The 17244-nt window shown below is 36.2% G+C and overlaps 1 protein-coding gene and 1 pseudogene across 1 annotated transcript in view; one reads left to right on the forward strand and one right to left on the reverse strand.

Annotated features, from left to right (window-relative positions):
* LOC106668278 (locomotion-related protein Hikaru genki) overlaps positions 1–17244 on the forward strand; it is a 614924-nt gene that overhangs the window by 288252 nt on the left and 309428 nt on the right. The gene's annotated exons all lie outside the window — the stretch shown is intronic.
* On the reverse strand, positions 8650–9631 carry LOC112126153 (annotated as a pseudogene).

Consider the following 17244-nt stretch of genomic DNA (forward strand, 5'->3'; position numbering starts at 1 on the left):
GTATATAAACACAAAATAGCAAAATCTCACTGGCACTCTCGACACGACACGCAAGAATGGCACAATTACACAGAAGACAAACACTTCGAGTGAGTAGAAATACTTTGATTGAATATATAAAAAAATATATTTTGCATTGTATAAATAAAGTTTTCCACATCCAAAATCTAATTGTTATATGTAAACAATGTTTGTAATTCCCAGGTCCTGAAGGTGATCCCAATAAAGATCGAAACGTTGGCACGATAAAGAACATAGCTATCATGTCAGATAGCTAAGCAGCCATCAAAGCACTAAGCTCAAATATGATTAGTTGAAAGATGGTGTTGAACTGCAAAACCAAATTAGTTACGCAGAACAAAGTCAGCCTCTGCTAGGTCCCAGGACACATGGGAGTAAAAGGCATCGAGAAAGCGGACACCCTTGTAAGGAAAGGAAATGCTACACCGCTGATGGGACTTGAACTCTTCTGTGGCATAGAAACCCACACTATCAACGAGTATCTCAGACAGAAGGACAAAAGAATCTCCTAACAAATTTCGGAGGAAAAGAAATGACAGAATGTGTCTAATGAGGCAGGCATAAACTGCGAATCCCAATAGGATTCTTAACAGGACACTGCAAGCTAAATGGACACTTAAAGAAGATTGTAATAATCCAAGACGGCACGTGTAGATTCTGCAAAGAGGCAGAGGAGACACCTACACACCTACTAACAAACAGCGGTGATACACTTGCCCGCAGGAGAAAGTGCTTCGGGATGTACAGTGTGATCATAGATTCAACCATCGAAACCGGGCCTACTAAGTCATCTACCTTGATGAAATAGGATTCAGCGGTGTGCTTTAGGCAGAGAAAGGGGGATACATAAGCTCTTAAAGGGTGCAGTATATTACACCCGAACTATAACATCTACATCTACTGTTACTACAGTTTAGGGATGGTTAGGGAAGCGAAGGATCGGACGACCTAGGCTAGACCTAGGGCGTCCCTCGATTGCGTGCAGCAGGTGTAGGCTGAGCTCGATAAGAGACCTTTTAACGTAGACAGTGCTCATCTAGGGGATGGGTAGCAATCCCACTATAATCCGAAACCGTTGTTGGGGCGTTCCCGGAAGTTTCTACGCTGGAGAAGCCTCTACACTCAGAGAGATAGAGTTGCCTTCTCTATCTAGGGAGTACGCGAGGGGGGGGACGGGCTGAAGTATTTCGGCCCGTTAGCCCCTCGCGTGCGGCGTACGACCCGACGCACAATGCGGGCCCGACCATTCGGAGTGGACAAGCGGAGAGCGTGGCTACTGACCCTTAGGGGCCGGGACACCACTACACCAATGCTGCGGCGGTAACACTTTTCCGTCGTATGCAGAAGTGCGTCAGCTCTCATCTTGAGAATCAAAACGTCCGATAAGGCCGTATAGACTAGGTACGGACGTTAAAGATCCCTCTTGTCTTGTTGACGATGAGTAATCGGGAACCCAATGTTACTACAGTGATGGATTACTACAGTGCATAACCATCTGTACTACGGGGTAACAGAAATGTTCCAAAATTCAGCCCCTGTTGCACTGGGAATGGATTCGTGGTGGTTTATGGTGACGCCTCTGGCGGGAACTTAGAGAAGAGGCTGTTTTCTATCTGTGACCTTCGCACGAAACTTGCGTATAACCATCGTTATACACCCGGCCTCACGGGATACGGCGGATCAGACGGCAGCGAATAAGCGTTGAGGTTTATGCTGAAAAGTCCCTCGAATACGTGAGTAGTGGTGGATGGGAACGGGTAGTGAATCGGTTGCTCCTACTCGAGCATGCTTTGCACGTAGGTGTAGGCTGAGCTCGATTGGAGGCTTGTACCATAGGCGGTACTCCTCTAGAGGGTGGTTAGCAATTCCACTTTAAACAAAACCGCGGCCGGACCGGATCCGGTAGTTTCGACGCTAGAGATGCCCCAATACTCTGGGAGGCAGAGTAGCCTTCTCTATCTAGGGAGTGCGCGGGAGACCAGGCTGAGGTATTTCAGTTTAGGTAGCCCTATGCCCGCAACATACGGTCTGATGCTTAATGCAGACCCTACTACGCGGAATGGGCAAGCGGGGAGCGAGGTTGTCTTGGGTCTTCGGGGCTGAGCCGCCTCTACACCAATGCTGCGGCAGTAACACCATTCTGTCGTATGTGGAGGTGGCTCTCATCTTGAGAATCAAAACGTCTGATAAGGCCGAATAGACTACGTGCGGATGTTAAAGATCCCCGTTGTCCTTTTTAGGACGACCGAGTTTTCGGGAAGCAATGTTACTACAGCGTCTCTTTACCCCCGGTCGTCTTGGAACCTTGAGTTAATTTTATATTGAGAGAGTGACCAAATGAGGAAAGGAGTCGTCAAGGATGTACACATTAGAGACGGAACTTTTTATCACACAAAAAGTCACACTTTGCCCTATTCTTCTAAGCAACGTGACGGAGAGTTATGGCCAAAAATCCACTCTAAAAAAGTCTTAAATTTAACTGAACCCCGAACTGTAGGGCTCGATCGTAACCAGTTGTTATGGAAAATATTCAGACTGTGGGCTCTAGACGCTGCACTAGGTTAATTTTATTCGTGCTCTCGTCTTGCGGGCAACATGCGAGATAAAAGAACAAAATTGGGAAAAGGATAGAGGATGTAGCAATATGCTGTTGGCATAAAATAAAATTAAGTAGATGAAAATTGGCTAGAGGAAATCGATATAAATTTGGGTCATAATATACTGAGTAGGTGCGGGATTGCAGAAGGAAAATCGTCTGGAAGCTAGCTGGTAAACAGCAAAAAACGGAAGTAAAACTGTTCAGAGACGAAAGAATAAACAAGTGAACTGAGTAGAACAAAAAGGGTAGACCAAAAGGATTAAGGTAATGAAAACAAAGTTTACGCAAATTTTCACGAACGAAGGTGGTATTTTCAAAAAGAAGAATTTCTTTCATCTTCTATTTTGTACGGTCTATTGTGTCTTGCTCTCTCTCAAAATACCACAGTAATATAATGAATAGGAAATACCCACTGCATTTAATTTATTTTAAGTTTAGTCGCATGCCTCGAAAATCGAGGACAATAGACTAAATACCAGGTTTATGAATATTGCGATCAGCTCTCCAATAGGATTCGGGAGAATTACAGGGGTAATAATGCGGACAATAGCTAATCAATATCTTCTCCTTGTCTCGGCGATGACTCATCTCGACGGCTAAGTGACCTAAAAGTAAGTCGGACACCTCATTGTGCAACCCTCATTAGGCCTCTTGTAATGGCCCACCCTAATGTCACCTAGCAACCTTCGGCTCCTCCGGCCGGGCAACAATTCCCTTTCAATCCTGTGATTACACGTCGGGGGGAAAGAGAAGATTTGATTGATTTTTAAACTTTTAACGCAAACTGATTCTTGAACCCTTTCAATGTTGGGGAAATTGAAGGCTTTTAGGTTTTGTTGTCTGATAAATTATTAGACTTTTTCGAGATCAAATTTTAGATAGGACACAATGAAGGCTTTCTGTACCATCTTCCCTACTTTACTAATAAAGTGTAATAAAATTTCAATGAATACATTTTCTCCTCGTGGTCAAACTCACCTAGTGAGAAGGTTTCGGAATACATTAGAATTGTGGATCAAGTGTTCTGTTTAATAAGGTTTACTGATGAATATTCAAATCTTTCTGTTTGTCTTAAACGTTCGCCTTTACCTGGTCATTCTCGAATCGTATCGAAAATGACGGACAAAAAGAGAAAACTAATAAGTGATTCTAGCAACAATACTCTAATTATTAGATTATTAGATTATTTGATCTTACTAATTCCAGAGCTAAAAATATAATAAATACCATGGTTAAAAGATTGTGGCAGTTTCGGTTGGCTGTATGGGTAAAGAAGGTCTCACGTGTCAAGGCACTCACGATTTTGTGGCCCTTGTAAGATGTGACTGGTAGAAAGGTCATCCTCACTCGGTTAAGGATAGGCCAGGGAAGGTTGACATAGGGACACTTTCTTTTAGGTCAAAGCCCGGCGTATGTGTACATGTATGTCCCATTTAATTGAACGGTGCAATTACTTGGTTGTTTCTGGAGAGCTCGTAGTTATGCCGCCAGATGTGAAAATGTTTCTTGAGCACGGCAGTGAGTATTGAGACGTTGATCCGATCCTTGGATGAAACAGGGTTGTTTTATTTTATGTGCTGATATTGCTGCGTGTTTGTGTTGAGAATGAATGTATTTATTGGCTTGATTGTGTAGTGTGAGATGGTCGATGGCGGAATTTAACTTCTCTATCAACCCTCAATTAGATTATTTATGTAATAGTTTGACGAAGGAATATCGAATACTCTACTACCTGAGAGTGAATAATATTTAAATAAGAAAAATGTACTTAAAGATGAGCGAACGTGTGAATGGCGTTGGGTTTAGGAACTGGTTGCTTTAGGAGCATAGGATAGCTAGCTGTTCATAGCTCAAGGAGCCCAACCTCGATGGCCGGACAGATAAGATCTGGGATCTATGAGCCTACTGGTAATTTTTTGTAAAAAGAATACAATTCTAGAATATTGTAAGATTTATTTGGAAGGACCTATGATTTAGATTTTTTGCCGGCTAACCACTATGGTCATTGCCAGCTCCTCGCACATTTGTTCTTCTCACGTTACTTTAGAAATCACGAAAATATGTATACTTTTCTGCATTTTTCATCACTTTTCTGCCATATACCTTTGATTGTTAGACGATCCATATGTTTATTAGTATTTCGCTCTTATCATGTTTATTTACCTTCCACACGCAATATTCCTAGAACACACAATCATATAAGATTTTAATCGAACCTATATTTAGTAAGTCTCAGAGTACAAATGACCCAGCGTACCCACCGCTAAAACTAACTGGGTGTAGGCTAGGTGAGAGTCACCTCACCAACCACTCATTCACGCCAGTAAATACGTTCATTCTGAAGACCGTATTTACAATTAAAATTGGCAAGACATCGTGCATTTTTATTGCCCAGTATTTCGCCTCCCTATCAAAATCCACTTATTCCTTAACCTAGCTAACCTAAGTTTTTGACAAATCTCGGAGTACTAGATTTTCCTCGGCAGACCATACTTAACCATTCGTGTTAATAAATACATTCACACTGGACGGGTTCAACGAATGCCGTCGACCCTTTCCTCACATCACTATAGATATTAAATTACCTAATTCGGTGGGCTGTACCCAATATTCCGTCACAGCCTCACCAACGCATGCTTCATCATTCGCGCTAATAGACACATTCATACATAATAAGAGTGGGGAATATAACGTGTGGTTGATTACATGTGTCCATCCGCATTTACTGATTTTTAAATACGCAATGAGGTTTTTCTTTATAGCCGTTGTCATGCCTCAGAACCCCCTCAGAACTTGATCTTCAGGCAGATAGCTGCTTTTAATAATTTTATTTTGCTTATTATAGGAGGTTTTTTACTGAGTTGTTTTGTGCATCTTCTTCTTTTATACGTTTTTAAATTGTAAAGAAAATCACAGGTGATAAAATTACATTCAACCCGTGAAATTTTTTTGCGCTGGTTTTTGGTCAACAAAGAGGCAATGCGGTTTAATCTGCCTCAGTACATGCACAATGTAAACATAAATTACAATTAATTAAGGTTTTTAGTTGAGATAAAAAAGTCAATGGCACGAGTGGGATTCGAACCCACGATCTTCGGCTAGATACGCCGCTGCTCTACCACTTGAGCTATCGTGACCCCATCCACTCGGACACTTACTTCCCATCTCAACCTACCTTTTGAATTTTGGCAAAAAGGAGGGAAAATTCAAAAGGTGGGGTTGAGATGGGAAGTTAGTGTCCGAGTGGATCGAGGTCACGATAGGTCAAGTGGTAGAGCAGCGGCGTATCAAGCCGAAGATCGTGGGTTCGAATCCCGCTCGTGCCATTGACTTTTTTATCTCAACTAAAAATCTTAATTAATTGTAATATATTAATTGGTCAAGCGGACCACGAAACTAGTGAATTTAGAAAACATAAATGTTGATTTGTTCAAGAATAGTGTACACTGATTAAAAGCCCCTCCAAAAACCCCAATCATAACTACAGGTTCTAAATTTTCCCTCTCCGAACATTTTTCACATGCGAATCCTTAATATTATTAATTTTTATGTAAACATTAAAAAGGCCATGATTGACCCTCATTCTGCAGATTGTCTTGCGTATAGATTTACTAATTTGTGTTATGGCGTCCAATGTTCGAATAGAAGAAGACAAAAATTTATTGACAAAAGTAATGGGTTGCAAAATAGTTACAATAAATTTCAAGCATAGCAAAATGGCGTATGGGTTTTAAATTCTGTTAATTATACTGTCGAACAAGATAACGCATCATGGAATGTTATTTATTGACAGAAAATTTTCAGCATCATGATATGAGTCTCATGTCATGATGTCGAAACGTCTGTTGATAAAGAAAATTCCATGCTGCAGTATATTAATTTTTTAATAGTGTCTATCCTAATTTTGTGGAACTCCATACTAAAATGTTGGATAGAAAATAAATTCTTTTCCACAATTGGGGTTTATTTTCATATTCGATGGGTCTGTATCTTCATTGACTTTTTAAAAATAAAATAGTTTGACGGTTTGTTACATATAAGTTTGAAAGTGGATGTCGATAACTATTGACGTGGCGATTAGTCTGTCTAGAATGGCCTGTTTTGAATGAAATTCTTAATATATCCTTGAGAGACTATTCGCCATAGTCGTCGAGATTTAACTTATAAACTTATATGTAACAAACCGTTAAACTACTTTATTAAAAAAAATCATTGAAAATGGTCTTTATTAGACCGAAACGCGCTGACAAAATTAAAGCCTATTTTGGAAAATACAGTATATTTCCTACCCTTTAATTGCAGTATATTGTGCAACAACCTACAGTATAAGTGACAGAATTGTAGAGAAATAAGCAAAAATATTAAAATATTATTTGTATAAAAAATTACATAATTAAAATCATTCCTTTAACTACACCACAATATAATTTATTTTACAATGGATATATTAAACAGAATTGCAATTTATATTAAAAATAAAATACATAAAAACAAACAAAATATAATAAAATTCGTACTATTTTCTTTTACACATTTTAATACATAGTTATCTTGAAATAAGAAATTTAAAAAAAAGCTTATACACTAATTTATTCAGAGAGTTACAACATTAATAGTTAAACTCTCTTAATTAGCTGTACCTGTATTCCCAGGCCTTTCTCGTAAAAGCAATTAATCGTTTGCAGCGCCGTTGCTGGACCAGCGCGTAAGCAACATCTCACGGAGAGGGAGCGATTCGGCCAGCAATGGGCATCACAAAGGAAATGACGAAGGTCTTCCCTGGCATTTAAATTGCACATAGAACATCTTTCCTCGGGTCCTTCCTCAACCAGAGCAAATAATTGAGAAATAGCAATTCTCCTTTGAGCTAGAACGACCAACTCAATTGGCAAAGATTCAAGCCAGAATCACTGCAGCCAAAAACAATAAATTCAATATTTGACTCTAAAAGTGTTTTATATTGAAGAAAGTGTTCAGACTGAGTGGCCTCTTTACAGGCTCCGAATTCTATGTTGTCCTATATTCTGTAAAGATGGTAAACCTGAGTCTTCAACTGGGGTATATTCTCTATGCAAAGATCAAACTCATAAGATTAATGCTGAGAAAGAATAGCCCAAGAATAAAAACTAAAATATTTTTATGTCAATATTTATAAATTAGAAGAGAAAAGAAAAAAATGTATTGTCCCTGTGAGATATTTACTATTGGGCGTCAAAACGGGGCACCGGGTATACTAAACCCGCATTTCTTGTAAGCATTGCAGAACTGTTGGTCTTATACGCCTCTTAGGGCACATTTATGACAAACAAAATTAATCAATCACCTACCTACTAAATCAGTTGTTAATTTTAAAAATATTTTTTTTAAATAAAAAGATAAAATTAAAGTTAAGTATTAATAACAAGTCAAGCCGCGAGGTTATAAACTAGAATTAATGTGTGGAAATTGTTCGGAGTGATTCGTATATTACTTTGGTTCCATTTTAATCCTAGCAATGTTTCCAGCTTACGTATCATTGTTTACATTTATTTTCATTTTATTAAAATTCGAATTGGATGATCAATAAATTGCCTGCATTTCCTTTTCAGTTGTCTGAACACCGTTGCACTGTACAGTTTTTTTTCACATTTTACCGTTATGGCTCCTAACTATTCAGGTGATGAAAGAGTCGATGGTCCTCGCAGGCATTTAAATTGCACATAGAACATCTTTCCTCGGGTCCTTCCTCAACCAGAGCAAATAATTGAGAAATAGCAATTCTCCTTTGAGTTGGAACAACCATCTTAATTGGCAAAGATTCAGGGTCAATCACTGCAGCCGAAAACAATAAATTCAATATTTGTCTCTAAAAGTGTTCAGACTGAGTGGCCGCTTTACAGGCTCCGAATTCATATATTCTGTAAAGATGAGTAAACCTGAGTCTTTCACTGGGGTATAATCTCTATGCAAAGATCAAACTCATAAGATTACTAAATTTTTCAAATTAAATGCATGTTGAAGTAACAAAAACCTTTAAAGTACAATTCCATAACAAACCTGTAGCTTATAATAAACAAAAATGCTAATAAACAAGTTACATTTTAATACTCAATGGTATCAATCATAAATTTTAGTAAGGTGGGGGCGGAGGGAGGTTCCTCATTCCGACAGAGAAAGTCTCTAGACCTTCAAAGTCATCGACAAGCCTCTGTCTCGATGGTCCTTCAGGCGGAGGTGGCGGATCTTATAAGAGATTGCACGCTGCGGCCAACAGCGAGATGGCACCTGCTACTGTAACAGTGCAGCAACCATTCTCATATGTTACCATCCCAATATTTGTCGGGTGCATTGGTTCTCATTGAATAATCTAAAGATCTTGTAACTAAATAACATACTCCCACTATTGTCACAACAGTCAAAACTGACCAAATAGAAGGCAAAGCATTTCTTCTTATAAAACGGAGAGACATTTTTGATGGGCCAATCACATTTAGTGCGAAACCGACCATGGAGTGAAATATACAAAGAATGCAGAGGATTATTAAAGCATTATTAAAACCCTCATGAGATTTAAAACTTCAGGTGTAACACAGTCAAAAACTTCATTTCCTGTATGGTACTGCAGATAGACAGGAACGATCTGCGTAAAGTCTCAAAATAGCCAAGGCGCATGAATTGGTACAGGCTGAGTGTATGCGTGCTGCTGCCCCAAATTTTGAACCAGTTCATTTTAAACAGGGCTGTTGACATGAGTATGACAGAAAAGAGGTGGAATATCGCTGCCACATGGTTCCTCTCATTATCATGTGGATATGCCCAGCGGTACCTCGGAGGATCTTCGGGGCTGTACATAACCAACAGGGGAAGCTAACCAAAACGTTTAAAATGGCACGGCTCGTTGAAAATGAAACATTTATCGAAGAGGCAAAAGTCGCCCTCTCAGCTAGAAAGACCGATTATCGATGACATCTGACAGAAAAGAAACAAGGGCCAGCAAGGCAAGTGGAACACAGAAGGACAGAACATTGAAGCTGAGAGCTCATAAGATTAATGCTAAGAAAGCATAGCCTAAGAATAAAACCAGACCCCTACGCCTTACCTCTACAGGATTTGTCAATCGATAACCGGAAAGTGAAACCCTCAAATAAAGTATAAAATGCAGGCGTAATGTAAACAAGAAATTGATTCAACGGAGGTTTCAATAATAACCATACGAATACATTAGGTAGAGAAAATATTTTTTTCATAGCGATTATATATAGTAACAGAATAGATATCCACATCAAATTATGCAACACAACACGCTATTACAAACATGGTATTTTGATTATGAAGGCACGTTGTTTTGTAAAAGAATTGACCAGATACTATCGAAACTTTTCGGTTGAGGCGATAAAGGATAAAGGTGAAGGATAAACGAGGTTTCTCCAAAATAATTCTATGTTTTTGCAATACCTACTCAGAACAACTATAAAACAATTTTTCAGTCGAATTCTGCCTACTACTCTATCTGAAGATCATAGACTTTTTTAGGTAGAGAGATGCCATTTTTCGCAATATTTTTCTAGTGTGTTTTTATTGTTTTATTTTAACTGAAGGGCTGGGATGTCGGTCATAAGCACAACATCATTTGCATAAAGATAAAGCCAAATTGATTTTCAGTTAGGAAGTTATTTTTGTTTAAGAACTATTCCAAGCGTGAAATTCCATTGTTCCGATACCAGTTTTTAAAGAGCGATTCCTTACTGGAACTCGTGTACTTGTCCCGCCAGTGTTTTTACATTATTATTCATTATTTCCTAAAAATCAGTAGACGGAGTTTTCACTGAACAAGTCTTTCTCTGGGTAATTGCTCTGCCCAAGGACTTTACACTTTCGTTCAACATTTCAAACACACCATTGAAGATGGAAAAACGCTAAAAATAAGTCTGACCGTCTAACCAAGATAAGTAAAAAACCGTCAACAATGATTAAAGTAAAATTGTAAATTAGTTTTGTCTTTATTTTTGTGAAGTGTTGAAGAATTTCTTCCTAAATTTGTTGTTAATTTATTATTGAATGGAAATCGTTTTCTCTAGTTTTCGCAGTTTTGAATCTTGATCGTGATAATATCAGTCCTGGCAAATTGTAGAATATGTCGGTTATGGTTAACTTCAAGTCCCACAAATCTCAGTCTTACCATTGTCTATGGTGCCCAGACAAAATTTCTACTTTAGCTTTACCAACTTTAGTCGGAAGTTCCTATTGGGAAGTTTTATAGTTCCAAATGAGGTGTAAAAAAATAAAATGGATAGAGAATTCAATAAAACGATTAAAAGAAGAATCCAAATAGTTTCATAACAATTAAAAATTATACTAATTAAAATAAAACATTGCGAGAAGTAGTTTTCAATAGACATTTGTGTGATATGAAGTTAACTTACAAAGAAAATGGTCATGGTTGGAGGGCATCATACAAATTGCCGAGAAGTCTTTGTTTTCCGACAGTGCTGATCTGTACTGAAATAAAAATAAAGTAAGATAATAAGATCACAATTTTCTAAATTGAATCGTTCCCAAGTTTCTTGAGAGTTGTTGAATTTTCCATGTGAATTTAGATACAGCCAACAATTTGTTCCGGCTGTTTTGTTTCTTTTAAGGACGGACCTAGCATCACCTTAAGGCTCGAACCGACTGATGATATAGCCACTTCTGATTAAGAACGTTTTTAAAAAGAAGGAAACGGAGATAAAGCCATGTGATATCTTGAACAATACAATCTACTTTATCGCTTAATCACATTATATAAAGTAACAAGCTTATTCCATGACAGTAGTGTTCCCAACAAGACCGGCATCAGTACGATAAATTCCTCTGCACTTAGCCAAAATTAACCATCGACTCTTTCATCACCTGAATAGTTAGGATCCATAACGGTAAAATGTGAAAATAACTATACAGTGCAAAGGTGTTCAGACCACTGAAAAGGAAAAGCAGGCAATTTATTGATCATCCAATTCGAATTTTAATAAAATGACAATAAATGTCAAACAGTGATCGTAACCTGGAAACATTGCAAATGGAACCAAAGTAATATTCGAATCACTCCGAACAATTTCCACATAGTAATTCTAGTTTATAACCTCGCGGCTTGACTTGTTTTATCTTTTTATCTTTTGGTTTAAAAAAAATATTTTTAAAGTTAACAACTGATTTAGTAGGTAGGTGATTGATTAATTTTGTTTCCTAAATGTGCCCTAAGAGGCGCATAGGACCAACAGTTCTGCAACGCTTACAAGATATGCCGGTTTAGTATACCCGGTGCCCAGTTTTGACGCCCAATAGTAAATATCTCTTCACAGGGACAATACATTTTTTTCTTTTTTCTTCTAATTTATAAATATGTGCCATACAAATGATTAAATATGATTGTAAAAAAGCAAAACAAAAAATAATAAACATAACACATAACAAGTTAATAGTAATTAAGTTTAAATTCATATAATTATCTGTATTCAAAGAAAGTAAGGTAGGACGATGCATTTTTAAATTATTTAATGAATCATTACCTAAACAAACATGACATCAGTTTATTTTAATTTCATAAACTTTAATTTTTTCGGGGCATATTTTAATAAAAAAGCCAAAAATGTCAATTTCGGACTTGTAATATGCAGTTGTAGTATTATGTGTACTTTACAATTAATTAAGGTTTTTAGTCGAGATGAAAAAAAGTTAATAGCACGAGAGGGATTCGAACCCACTACCTTATGAGTTTTCCCTCCTTTTGCCATTTTTCAAGAGCAGCGGCGTAACTAGCCGAAGATCGTGGGTTCGAATCCCGTTCGTGCCATTGACTTTTTTATCTCAACTGAAAACCTTAATTAATTATAATATATTAATTGGTCAAGCGGACCACGAAATAGTGAATTTAGTATAAAAAAGTTGTGTCTAGATTTAAATGAACGATACAAAATAATCATTAAAACTGAAATAACAATAAATACAGAAAGCAAATCAATAGTCGATAACTGGGAAAATGATCCTAATCAGGTTATAAAGTTTCTTTCGGAAATAATTGTGTGCTGTATCATGAGGGATACATTGTCGAGTTAAAAGGATCGATAACGTTTGTCCTAAGAACTCTATTTTGCACACATGCTCGATTTATTGCCTCAGTGATACGTGTGGTAATATAGACTCTTGGTCATTAATTTTGTTTAAGGCAAGGAAAGGAGAAAGAGCTCTAACAGAAAGATCGCTGGATTTTCCATTTTTTAATCAATAAATCTAGAACAAACGAGTTAATTAATCTTCTGGTATCAAAAGAGGTGTGATAGCAACGTTGGGTCTCTGACGTATTTGTTGAACTGGCCTTTTCGTCGAATTACAAGGACGACGGTAACTATTAGTCGTAATTAGAACAGCCGAAGGACGTCAATTAGTCACTGTTGTTAGTTTTGCTCCAGGCTGCCGGCATCACCGGCCAAGTCGACAAGCTATGCTCATTTGTTATCATTATTGTTTACTTATTATTAATTGTTGGATTTTTTCCAGTTTTTAAATAGGTCCTTTTCGGAAGAGATTTTCAAACGTGAAAACCGCCTCCCCCAAGAACAATTATGCCTTTGGCTTCCCAGTCAAATTTAATAAATTCTCTCTCTAGTAAATTAACGAACGGCGTCAGAGATAATGGGTAAACTTATACTCCAGATATTTTGATATATTGCGTTTTAAATCGTTAATCCATGCAATTTACGCGATACGCTGTTATTGAAGTTTTAGTAAAAAATAAAGAAAGAAAAACACTTTCCTTACTAACAAACGTTTTAATAAAATTAAAACTTCATTTCTGCTATCAAACCTATTGTGTCTAGAAATATTTAAGCTTAACAAATCTCTAAATCATTGTTTTGCTTGAGCAAAGCACCAAATCAAATTTTCTTGTTTACAATCTAATACGATTTCTTCTTTTTATTTATGTTATTATTTGATTACGTAAGGTGTTGCTGAAATTGTCCATGAGACTATAAAAATAGCACCTACCCGAGGATGTTTCTAGTAGTAGATAATCAAATCACAGAGCGTAGCATACCATACGTTACGAAGGTGACATCCTTGAAGAGGAATTTTTTTTTCACTCTTTTCATTCAAATTCACCGAACATTGTAGTAAAACGATTTAAATATCATCCCTATGAAAACCCTTATTCTTCACAAGAAGAAAGGAGAAAAAGCCCAAAAGTATTATTTTCTTCATTCTTGGGGAAAGTGTATTACATTTTATTAATAATTGTTTGTTATTGTGTATTTATTTTAACCTTTAATAAAATAGGCCCAGATGTTAGCACTATCAGGTGCCAAAAGCTTGGTGAACCCAGTAATTATTCTTCCTTTTTTTCACCTGTCTAATGACCTCTATGAAGATTTGAACCCTGTATAGATTATCTGCAGGTCGATCAACAAACATCATATCTTCGTTCAATATTTATTTTTTTTATGTCGTGAAAAAACTATTTTTTGTATAGATAATTAGTTGTGCCACTTTATTATTGTTTTGTGAAGATTATAGTATTAAGAGATTAAGGTATTATTTTTGGTAAATCAACACAGGATTAAATATTTTTTAAGTCGTGAAAGGACTATTTTTTGAATAGATTTATTGTTGTGCGAAGTTTAAGGTTTTAAGAGATTAAGGTATTATTTTCGGTAAATCAACAGAGGGTTCAATATTTTTTTAAGACGGGAAAAGACTATTTTTTGCTTAGATAATTACTTGTGCTAATTTATTGTCGTGTGAGGATGAAAGTATTAAGAGATTAAGGTATTATTTTCGATAAATCAACGCAGGGTTCAATATTTTTTTAAGTCGTGAAAAGACTATTTTTTGTGTAGATAATGAGTTGTGCTGCTTTATTGTTGTGTGAGGATTAAGGTTTTAAGAGATTAAGGTATTATTTTCGGTAAATCAACAGTGGGTTCAATATTTTTTAAGACGGGAAAAGACTATTTTTTGTTTAGATAATTAGTTGTGCTGCTTTATTATCGTGTGAGGATGAAGATATTAAGAGATTAAGGTATTATTTTCGGTAAATCAACAGTGGTTTCAATATTTTTTTAAGACGGGAAAAGATTATTTTTTGTTTAGATAATTAGTTGTGCTAATTTATTGTCGTGTGAGGATGAAAGTATTAAGAGATTAAGGTATTATTTTCGGTAAATCAACGCAGGGTTCAATATTTTTTTAAGTCGTGAAAATACTATTTTTTGTGTAGATAATTAGTTGTGCTGCTTTATTGTTGTGTGAAGCTTAAGGTTTTAAGAGATTGAGGTATTATTTTCGTTAAATCAACACAGGATAAAATATTTTTTTAAGACGGGAAAAAACTATTTTTTGTTAAGATAATTAGTTTTACTGCTTTATTGTTGTGCGAGGATTAAGGTTTTAAGAGATTAAGGTATTATTTTCGGTAAATCAACAGTGGGTTCAATATTTTTTTAAGACGGGAAAAGACTATTTTTTGTTTTAGTTTTACTGCTTTATTGTTGTGCGAGGATTAAGGTTTTAAGAGATTAAGGTATTATTTTCGGTAAATCAACAGTGGGTTCAATATTTTTTTAAGACGGGAAAAGACTATTTTTTGTTTAGATAATTAGTTGTGCTGCTTTATTGTTGTGTGAGGATTAAGGTTTTAAGAGATTAAGTTATTATTTTCGGTAAATCAACAGAGGGCTCAATATCTTTTTAAGACGTGAAAAGTCTATTTTTTGTATAGATTTATTGTTGTGTGAAGTTTAAGGTTTTAAGAGATTAAGTTATTATTTTCGGTAAATGAATAGAGGGTTCAGTTTTTTTTAAGTCGTGAAAAGACTATTTTTGGTGTAGATAATTAGTTGTGCTACTTTATTGTTGTGTGAGGATGAAGATATTAAGGTATTATTTTGGGTAAATCAACACAGGGTTTAATATTTTTTTTTAAGTCGTGAAAAGTCATTTTTTTATATAGATTTATAGTTGTGTAAAGATTAAGGTATTATTTTCGGTAAATGAACAGAGGATTCAATTTTTTTAAGTGGTGAAAAGACTATTTTTAATATAGATAATTAGTTGTGCTAGTTTATTGTTGTGTGAAGATTATGGTATTAAAAATGAGTTATCACGAGATTAAGGTATTATTTTCGGTAAATCAACACAGGATCCAATAATTTTTTTCTTATGTCGTGAAAAGAGTGTTTTTTATAGGTAATTAGTTGTGCTAGTTAATTGTTGTGTGGAGGTCAAGGTATTAACTGAACTTAATAATTAGAATGAGTATATGTAAAAGAAAAAGAAATACATTTCCAGTCTTCCATGTACACTCGTGAATCCTATCTAAAGAACATCTCAAGAAATGCAAATGTGTAGTAGCAGACCCTAGGAGTTCTGAGGAAGTTTGTAAAAGGTGGTTGCTACCAAAAGGGTCGTCCCTTGAAAGTCAATAATTCAGTGGAGTTGAGTTGATACTTGACAGTCAGTTAAAGTTTAGAGTTAGTCACTGGTCAGTGCCGAGTGATGAGTTAGAAGTTAGATTTTGAATGAGGCAGTTGTTTGGTGCAAAAGACGAATCGAATGGATTGAATGTTAGATATGTTAGATTTTTATGGAGTGAGAGAGCCCAGCTCGTCTGTTTTCGGGTTAGATACCTCCTTTGTGGATTTTAAACTGTTAATACAATTTTTTTGACATATGAAACCTGGATTGCTTTTTTTACCAGCACAATGATTGATTCGGATGAAAAACCAATCCTGCCGAATGATCGATTCTCCGAGATATCACTTTCTGTCTCTGCCACCCTCATTCTACCAAGTATACCGTTTGTTACGTTATTTATTTGTATGAGAGGATGAGGAAGAATCAGAATAATTTCTAGAATTCTTTATAAGATTCGAGTCAGAATTTTAACTTTAAAACATTTCATAAAAGATTTGTTAGTTTTTGGCGATTACCTCATTTAGATAACTTATTCCCAGTGTATGTCACCTTGACACGAGTACGATTTTCAGATTGTATAATTATGAAACCCGTTTATATCATAAAGATGTACGATCTCGCGAGGCCAAATGGTGTATGGTATGAATAACACCATGCTCTTCATTATATAATCGCAGATATATACAAGCTAATTGTCCAAACATGTGATTTATACCTTCCAATGGGTCAGGTGGTCAAAATAACGGCACTGAATTAGCCGACCGCCGGTAACACAGTTCGCCTTAATGGTTACGACTATGAATCACACAATTCCATGGCTCTCAGCATAAACTCGAACCTTCCAAGCGAGTATTTGTCTCGAAAACATTCCTATTTCTGAGGGCAAAACCTGTATTGATATTAATTCTCTATGCTGAAGAATAGCCAGTTAGCCATTCTTAATAAGTAATTTGAACGCTCCCATGTACAATTTACACGAAGAATATTTAACTAAGCTGATTAATATCATACATTACAAGCTGCATATTAATATTATCGCAAGGATGAAAGTTGATGCAATGATAAACCAATCAATAAACGAACTAACATTTATAGGTTCTTTTTTAGTGTTCAATATTAAATAGTATTACAATTAATTAAGGTTTTTAGTTGAGATGAAAAAAAGTTAATGGCACGAGCGGGATTCGAACCCACGA

The sequence above is a fragment of the Cimex lectularius genome, unplaced genomic scaffold (assembly GCF_000648675.2).
Source record: "Cimex lectularius strain Harlan isolate CLEC.00 unplaced genomic scaffold, Clec_2.1 scaffold71, whole genome shotgun sequence".
In the NCBI taxonomy this organism is placed as follows: Eukaryota; Metazoa; Arthropoda; class Insecta; order Hemiptera; family Cimicidae; genus Cimex; species Cimex lectularius.